General features: G+C 31.5%; 1 pseudogene; it reads right to left on the reverse strand.

Annotated features, from left to right (window-relative positions):
* Positions 1 to 2,063: 2,063 nt before the first annotated feature.
* On the reverse strand, positions 2,064 to 7,864 carry LOC145605413 (bifunctional 3-dehydroquinate dehydratase/shikimate dehydrogenase, chloroplastic-like; annotated as a pseudogene).
* Positions 7,865 to 10,240: the final 2,376 nt, after the last annotated feature.

Consider the following 10,240-nt stretch of genomic DNA (forward strand, 5'->3'; position numbering starts at 1 on the left):
AACCCTTGATAATAGAAAGTGTAATTTTGGTGTTGGCGATTTTGGACGAGGCAGAGGAGGAAATCGCTCCTGCCGCCACCGGTCATGGTGGTGGTGGGTGGGGGTGATTATGATGTGATCACGAGTCTCATGCCGCTATCAACTCTAAAAACCCAATTGTTGACTAATCCAATTTAATTTTGGCACAACCCTATGCGAGAAGAGCATATAAAATTGTGCTCTCACATAGGTGTGCCAAAATTAATTAAGAGTATGCTAAAATCAATTTTCAGAATTGGGTTAGATTTATATAGATATAATTATATTTTCATAATGTTAAATTATAATGTTAATAAAGATAGTAACAATTAAAATTATAATTATGCATTGACAAACATAAAAATCGGTTAGTAAAAAATAAAATGGAACCAAGGGAAGTACTATACATTTTTTTTTTGGAACCAAGGGAAGTACTATACATGGTAAAAGGGTAGTGTGTTAATATTGTTAATTCAAACACGATAATACGGGGTATGGAGAAAGTATGCACCCTATTATAAATTAATAGATCTATTCATACATACTCCATTCTATAATCATCCAGTCATCCACCAATACCAATCCTTTTTTTTTTTTTTTTTACCCAGACTTATTTTTCGAATTAAGCATTGTTAATTAGGGTAAAGAGTTACAAAACCTTTTGCATGCACCCGGTTTACAATAATTTTATTGTACATCGAACATTTTACGAAAAGTGACCATTTTTTCTTATAAAAGTGACCCTTTTTTCTTATAAAAGTGACCCTTTTTTTTTACAAAAGTGACCCATATTTTTACAAAAGTGACCCTTTTTTTTTTACATAAGTGACCTATATTTTCACAAAAGTTACCCTTTTTTTACACAGAAGTGACCCTTTTTTTTTCACAAAAGTGACCTTTTTTTTCCGCAAAAACAGAGTATCAAAATCAAAAAGTTATCCTTTTCTTCTACAATTAGCAAATATTTTCCTCCATTTTCTCTCTCCTTTAATGGTGAAATCAATTATGATCTGCCCTTACCACCTTCTTCCCAACAATACAATTCAATACAATTATCCTCCATCATAGGAGTATTCACTTTCCTCAAAATTCAACCATTTTTCTTCTACAATTAGCAACTACAGTACTTCTCCCTCTACTTTCCTCCATTTTCTCTCTCCTTCAATCCTTCAATGGCGAAATCGATGGAGCATGAGAACAACAACCCCTTCGACCTCCTCAATGAAGAACTCCTCTTCATAATCCTCGATCATCTCTCCATTGACGACCACCTCGCTGTTAAATCATTTTCTCTTTCCTCAAAATCATTTTTCTCGGTGATGAAGTTGCCCAGCCCAGCTCGATTTACACTAATTTAGTGTAAACCGGGTGTTATTAAGAGTTTGTGAAAGAGTTAATAGTATGGTTTGAGTATAATTGATCAAAAGCTAGAATATTTATACAAAATTAAATCTACACTCACAAAATAAGAAACAATTTTCTTATAAATGTACTATCCTATATCCACTTACTAAACAATATCGTATTGAGCTTGCCCCACCCGGTTCACCTACATCCGGATCCGACTCGGGTTGCACATTTGACTGAATTCAGCTGAACTGAACTGAACTCAGCTGAACTGAACTGAACTGAAATGAATATTTTATAAGAGAAGGAAATTAGGAGCTGAACTAAACTGAACTGAACTGAATTTCAACGTAAGAGAACAGGCCCATAGTTGGTGAGTCTTCCAACAAGAGTTTTCTGCGTTCGGTAAGGTTTGACCTCGAGACCTCCTTTAAGCAAGGGCATCAAGTTGCTTACCACCTAAGCCAACTCATGTTGGTCCTAATTTCAGTAATTTATATACTACTATTCTTTCTTTCAAAAAAAAAAAAAAAATACTACTATTCTACTAATTATGTCAATATGGAAAATATATCAAATACTACTATACGCTACGATAACATTATTATTACACATTAGTAGCTTACGTTCATACAATAATACTTGATTTTACAAATTTGTCAAAATTATAAGTTAAATATAGCTCATGTCAATCCTTATTATGTGTTCTTTGCCAAGACTTCTCTCATAAGCTCTTTTGGGGCTGTGTAATCAAGCGAAAACAAACGTCATGAGAAAACACACAGAAAGGAAATGATATTAAGAAGTCAGAAGTGTTAGATTATATTAAGAGGTTGTATATATATATATATATATATATATATATATATATATATATATATATATATATATATATATATATATATATATATATATGTGTGTGTGTGTATATATATGTATATTTTACCTGTCAAACCAGTGAACTTTTCAAATTGTATGAAAGCTTGATTAATGAACATTTCTGTTCCATAAACAATAGTAGCTCCTGAATTTTGAGCTTCTCTCAATAGTTTGGTTAGTTTTGGGGTATAAACTGCATCGAATACAAGGGAGTAGTGCTTTAGAGCTTTCTGCAAAAGACACGCAAATTTAATTCACATATGGGGTATAATGAAAATAAAGTTAGTGCAAACTAATACAAATTTGAATGCATGTATTCCTAATCGATGTTGAATTGAACAAAACCCTTAAAAAAAAAAAAAAAAAAAAAGCATGTGCATGTATATCTACTAGTCTACTACTACTATTTCATTACAATTAATACTCTTGAGAACGAAAAGGAAAATAATTTAATAAGAGGATCATATCCTTAAAATGCTTAATTTATTATCTATGACATTAAGCTCATCAATACCGAATAGTTACCATGCCACTAGACTAATCAATGCTTGATAGCTAATGCGACATAAGGTTTGGATTATGCGTGTCTCAAATTTCTCAATTTATATTTCCTCTATTTCTATATAATATACCCATCAGACAAGTTTGATGAAAGACGTTAAACTTTATCAACTTTTTTGATCACATAGCAGTATAGTTTGGTAAGTAAATTTCAATTTCATGAAATACTTTCATGAATAAGAATACTATTTTGTATGAGGAAGCAACAAGGTATATAATTACCTAAAATATAAATTATGGTAAGATCATTATTGACGATAAAGAGTCAAGTATAGTAAGGTATCTTATTTAGGTGTGAAGGTATTAGGAAAGATGGTTACCTTAGAAATAACCATCTTATTAATATCTGGTTGCATTCCAACAGGTGTAGCATTTGCCAAAATCATGCCCTCTTCCGGAGCGAATTCATCTAATTCAGCAAATTTGATAACTTTTCCACCAACCTTACTTGCTAAATCCACAGCTTTTTCTGATATATAAATCAATTAATAAACAATAATCTTTTAGCACGACTAAGGGTTTATCCATATATATAATGAAAAATAGAAATGTAATTGATGAGCTAAATAAACAGAGAAAATTCAAGTTTACCAGTTTACAATAAACCACTAGTGTGTACCCCGGGCGATGCCCCAGGTCGCTAGTTTGCGTACTTCTTGCTTTAATTTAACAATTATGTTCGACTATTTGTATAATTAGTGTCACCTTTTTTTTTTACTTTTTTTTTTACTTTTTTTTTTTTACATCATATGTATTTATATTTTAATCTTGTGAAAAATAAATGAATTATATTGCGGTATTATTACCTCTAATTTAATTAATAAGTGAAAGGAATATTATAATATTATGTGAAACTTGAAACATTAATAATAGTTGGTTGAGATAGTAAAAGTATTACTTATATATATCGGAGGTTATGGGTTCGAATCTTGTTGAAAGCATATTTTATTTTGTTAAATGAAGTGGCTAGCTTACGTGGTGCATATACTTATGATGATGACGTGGCATTGTGACATAGACACAAATACTTTGAAGAGTGCCACGTGGCACCGTTCCTTTAAAAGGAACGCCTTTTAATATATAGTATAGATTGTATCAAACATGTACTAAATTATTGTACTTTACCAGTTTACCATGTTTATGGACGCTAAATAAATGCCAATTAAATTATTTAAACAACTCATTCCTAGCTATAACAATCAATCATAATTTAATACTGGTACTTCGTAGTAGCTGATCAAACAAACAAATTCAAGTAAACCAATCAACGACTCATTTTAAAATGCCAATATGTTTATAGCAAAACTACCTATAATGCAATCAGTTACGATTACTCTTGCGCCTTTAGACTTTCCTCCATAGGCGAGTGCCTTTCCCGCACCTCCAGCTCCAACGACAACCATGACTTTATCGACCAATGGTGATTCCAGCGCTGAGCTTCCATCACTCATGCCTACGACATACAAATTTCAAATAATGCAATTCATGGTATTGCAGCTAAAAAGATACTAAAAAATGATTCGAGAAGCCAAGAAGGTTATGTACAATTGTACATGTATAACAAATACGAGTAATCACTTAATATATATGTACAACATGTATGTGTTTAATTATCAAACAAACCTCGTAATCCTTCTTCAATAGCTGCAACGGCTCCCATGTAGTCAATGTTATAGCCTATTAGTTTCCCATCAGACGGTCTTCTAATCATGCAACTTATCGCACCAATTTCCTTCAAGATTATATTATATAAGTTTATAATATAATGTGATATAAATTGACAAGGGTTTTTGGAACACGGAATTGAAGAATTTGTTGTATTCTAAAGTGCTAATGAAAGAGTAAGCTAAGAGAATTTTATATGCACCTTCGCAATTGGATGGACCTCGTCACAACATTTAAGTCCCGCAATCTTGTGAGGAATTGTGAAGCTGCACACGAATGTCATGGGCTTAGTATACTCAGAAAATGACACGAATGTCATTTGCTTAACTAGCTAGTAATTAGACAGCTAAAGATACATACACTTACTGTGATGATTATAATAAGGGTCTGTTCTATTCACCTTATTTTCACTTATATCAGGTTTAATAAGTTCAGATTAGTTAAGATAAGTTCAAGTCAAGAAAAGTAAGTTCTAATAAGAGTTGTCCAACTTTAAATTACAACTAAAATAAGTTTTAATAAGTTCAGATAAGTTTAGTTAGGTTCAGATAAATTCAGTTAAGTTCAGAAAAGTGAAAATCAGGTGGATAGAATCGTTATGGTATTAGCTTAATAGTCCAATATATGTACCTGTATCCAACGAAGTCAGGAGATGAATAAGTCTCTAGAAAGTCAGAAACACTGTCCACCAGCAAAGGCAAATAAACGCCATTGAAACCAACAGATTTGAATGCCGCGTTGTATAGATGAGGACTCTTGCTGTGAGATATAGGATTTCCTAGCACACCATGAACTTTGGTATCAGCCCGTATTTGCCTGAAATTGTACAAGTCCAAGAGGTCTTTTGTAGTGGGTTGTCCAAGGTCTGAAACTGATTCTCTACCCTCAAGGGTTGCATATGTAAGGAATCCTCCAAATTTCGCGCTAAGTACCCTTGACATTAGTCCTTTCTCACCCATAACAACTCCAATCATTGGAACCTGAGAATGTAACACAAGCATTTAGCTAATCACTAAGGGTTAGTTCAATTCGTTATCATTTTTTTGTTTCCATATTTCACCACAAAAAGTATTTTTCATTACTTTGTTGTCAATTTTAAAAATTAACATGATTATTGTAGGAAAAAATTACTTATCTTTTGTTCATGATTCTATTTAAATTTTATGACTTTCAAATTTATAAAACCAAAAACTGAAAACTAACAATGATGTCAAACGAGCCTTAACTTTTAATTGTCACCTGATTTTGATTTGGTCATTTGTAATAGTGAATTGAAAATGATTACAAATTTCACTAAATATAACATGTGTATTACCTATTGAAAATGATTTTAATGCAATTTGTTTTCATACGTAAAAGATAACACGACCTTTGAATTGTTGTACACACCTGAGAATAAGTAAGCAATTGCATAATACGTGCATTATCTGTAATGTCTAAAGCAGTTGTAGCAATTTTTACTATATCAGCTCCAACAGCTTGTATACTTGCCAAAAGTCCTCCTAATTCCTCAAGGGATGGGGTGTTTACGAAGTTATGAGAAGAAACTATAATGGTGGTCTTAGTAAGCTCCTTTTCATCATCGTCAATGGACTTGAAAAACTCATCTGCAACCTAAAAGAACCAAAAATGAGTAAACCTCAATAACTTGTTTAGCCAAAATAAATATACGTGTTTGATTGCAAAATTTTCCTACATAGATCCTTTCGGACAAATTTTCCTTTTATTTATTTCAATTTGTATCCAGTAATAATAACCACATCTTTGCAATTCTCTTAATTTCTCATACACTATTGTATACGTCCACATTAGAAAAAAAGAAAACAATACAACTTTTTTTATTTTATTACGAGTATTAATTTTAATTATCAGTATGGAGTATATAACTAGATTTAGTAAGGGCAAAAAAGTACCTTAAACTCAACATCGATGTAATCGGCTCCTAGTTCCATTGCTTTATGCAATGCACTTTGGCGCATACCTTCATCACCATCGTATTGACCTCCCTTCCCATGTTGGTCTAGAAACCAATTAAACAACTATATTATCATATGTGTATATTATTCCTGTCCCATTTTCCAATTAAAAAGGTTTAAAAAGTCCTTTTCATTTAATACTCCTTATCTTTTTAAAGATTGTTAAAAAAAAATCTTTATTAATTTTCCTCCATTTATTTGGTAAAGGTGCCAGAATTTATAATTCTTTTACAGTAACTTTTAAACAATTTTGTACTCGTACTATGCAGTATACAGTTCAATTTTTAATCATCATTCTCTCGATATCTGTATTTTTCTTAATTACTCTCTAATTTTAAATGAAACAACAAATAAGATACGGAGTAGAAGGGATATATTTACTCAGATGCAATTAATTAACATCCAATTCAATCCTCAATAACAATTAGACTAGCTGACTAGGTACGTCTTAGCAAGTCAATCTTTCCCTATATATGTTTAATTTGTGTTAATTAAATTGATCAATACAAACAAAATAGGTCAATATTAATATTGGCTTAGAACTTCGATGCAACAGTTCATTATGGCAGCTTCAATTACGGAATGTATATAATCTATATATAGTAAGTGGCCTTAGCTTAATATATTCAATTTGCGCAACTTGTTCCATTCATATATTATCATTATTATTATTATTATCGATCTTATGTTATAATAAAAGTAAGACAATTTATTAGAAAATCTACAGAATTCATGACAAAAAGATATTATTATATATATTTTTTTTTATATTAGAGAGTCATAAGAGCGGATGATGAGCCAGGATCTCTCACGAGGATAGCTCTTACTAATTGAGCTATCCCTCACTCTCAAAGGGTATGTAATTAACTAATTATGGATATTAAGTTCAATGTAGTTGTTATATATAATTTGTAAATTGTCAATTTATCAAGTTTTAATTTTATGTTTGGATAGTTGTACTTAGTTCAAAGTGAAAAAAAGATGTCAATATACAAGAGGCAGAAAAAGAGTTGCAAAAATAATTAAGTACCTGAAAGTGACCAAAGTGGGCAAACAAGTATGTTTTAGTAAAGCTTCAAGATCATAATGTAGATTGAAGTTGTTCAAACAATCTAACCGAAGTTCAACCAAGTCGGCTCCTTGCTTCTTGGCTTCCCTTACTTGAACCAGCATTCCATCGACTGTTTTAGCCAAAATCGACGTACAAATTAACGTCGAGTTTCTCCTTACATTTTCTCCTACACCAACTTCCAAGGGAGTTTCCTAGAAAAACATATATGCAAACAATGAATGTGTAAGTAAGTCTACCAAAATGATGAAAGAAGTGCTAGTAAAAAACAATGTGTGTGTATGTGTGAGCGCATGTGCACGACGCATGGAGGAGATACCCAGTTCCAGTAGCCGGAAGTAAGAATCATTGTAGGGCAAAAATGGAGGAGGATAGACAAAGAAGTGATGAGTTGATTAGAGGCTTGTTTAATGTGTGTATCAACTTGGCAAAATTAGTTAATTAATATAGTACTCCCTTTGTATGCCATAATGTATTGTTATGTTTATTTCTAATCTTTCTATTACCCAGTAATATCTTATAATTATACTAAACAATAACTTTACTATATATCTTTCCATACTCCCTTCGTATTTTTTTTAAACATTACACTTTGAACAACTACGCATGTCGAGACATGACTTTGACTTTGGGCCTATTCTGATTTACTGAACTGAGCTGAACTGATTGGAACTGAACTGAACTGAACTGAACTGAGCTGAAATGAATCGTTTATGAGAGAAGGAAATTAGGAACTGAACTGAACTTAATTGATTGGAGCTAAAGTGAACTAAACTGAAATTAAGCTGAAGAGAACAGGCCCTAATACTTATTAAAACACAGAAGGAGTACAATATACTCCAATAATTGCCAAATTTCATACTACTTTTACTTTTAAGTTTCATTCAATGCATATTTGATTTATCTTTTTTTAAAAAATACACTTTTTATTTTTTTTTTCATTTCACTAAATTTCTATTAAAAACAAAATAAACATTATATTATGAGACAATGGAAGTACCAAGTACGACGTATATGTTTTCGAGCGGGCGGCATAACGTAAGGCAGATGAGTATTGTTACTTTGTTAGTGTGCTGAATCAGTAGTACGTGATTGTGAAACGTTAAGCAAATTATTGAGCTATAAGCCAACCACGGCCAAGCTAAGGGGAAAAATAGGTGTAGCCTGGACCAAATATAGGACAAGTTCATATTTATATTGTTGATTAATGTAAATTTGTATATGTAACAATTAGTGAAAAACGTGTTTGATAATTGATCCCTAAAGTTTGCAGGAATCACTACCTTTTTTGCACATTATTTTGTTTGTTTCTCAACTTTTCTTTACCTATGAACTAACTTTACTTTGTTTCTATAGTACTACGTAATTAAAGGTAATGGATTGATGATAAGTTACTTGTGTTTTGTACCATTTTATGTAATGATCAGTTGATAACTGATGAGAAGTACAGTTTTTTGTCAAAACTTTTAGAGTATGATTGTGGAGAAATAAAAAGGAAATGGGCATTTCTATTAGATTCAGATCTTATTAGGTGAACTAAACATAGCCGTAGTGTGTAGTCAATAGTCATGTCATGGAAGTGAATAGAGGGAGGGGCGGGCCATTTGATGAGATTGTCTTAATTAGATGCAGTTTATTGCAGTGGTTAACAAAAAGCAAGATATTAAAGTTGTTTCCATCTGTAATTGTAATGCTTATAAGTTACAACTTCAATGACCAATTCTAATTAATTAAGTGTTGTTATACACATGTGTTATTCTAAACACAAAATCTTATATGTGGCTGACCACACAGTGTGGCCATCAATCATGAGGGTTATTCTTAGTGTTTTGGGTTATTCGTTTAATTTTTACAGGGGTTACTTCGTTAGTGTTATGAAAGTTACTTAGGGGGTACTTGCTTAGTATTACAAGGGTTACCAGATTACTGTTATAGGAGTTACTTTGTTCTTTTACAAGTGGTTAATGCAAGCAATAATGTATCTTCCCATATTAACTTTCCCACAAAACCATTCAACTATATATGTCTACTTTATTACGAAGTACAGTATTATGAATTTGCTTCATGGTTAGATGATGGCGAAGGTGACAGTAGTCATGATAAAAGTCAATGGAGGATGGGTCCCAAACTCTCAATTGAGTTATAGAAGTAGTTTTCGTAATTACAATGGTTTAATGACTATGTCCCTCGTACAGTGTCTAACATTAATCACCCATATTAATTAATCAATTTTTTTGATAGCTTTTAATCTATAATCTATTACTAAAACAAAACATTGTTGACGACTGACGTCATGAATTTATAAAATGTCTTATGTGTCAAGCTCTCAATAAAAAATTTCCCTCCGATAAGTTTAGGTTATGTGATACTCTGTATGGTTATTTTATTTGACTATATTTTAACTTTATTTATACACTAAGATAAAAGTTAATCGTATATGTACACTAACATGTTTTTTTTTTTTTTTTTTTTTTTGTGACTGGTCAACTTGGTGTATTGTTGTTCTTTGAAGTTATGATTGGGTGAATTTGTGAGAAATTAATTAAATTGGTGGCACTAAAAGCATTGTAAGTGAAAATAAAGTTAATAAGGAGTACCAAATAGCTGTTTATACCCAGCTAGTTAAATCAGTTAACACAATCAATGATATAAATCAAGTATTAGCTAATTAACAAATAGGGCATAGTATAAGAAAAATTCAAAAGGAACAAATCAAATTGAAAAT

The sequence above is a fragment of the Chenopodium album genome, chromosome 22, assembly GCF_948465745.1.
Source record: "Chenopodium album chromosome 22, dcCheAlbu1.1, whole genome shotgun sequence".
NCBI classification, from domain to species: Eukaryota; Viridiplantae; Streptophyta; class Magnoliopsida; order Caryophyllales; family Amaranthaceae; genus Chenopodium; species Chenopodium album.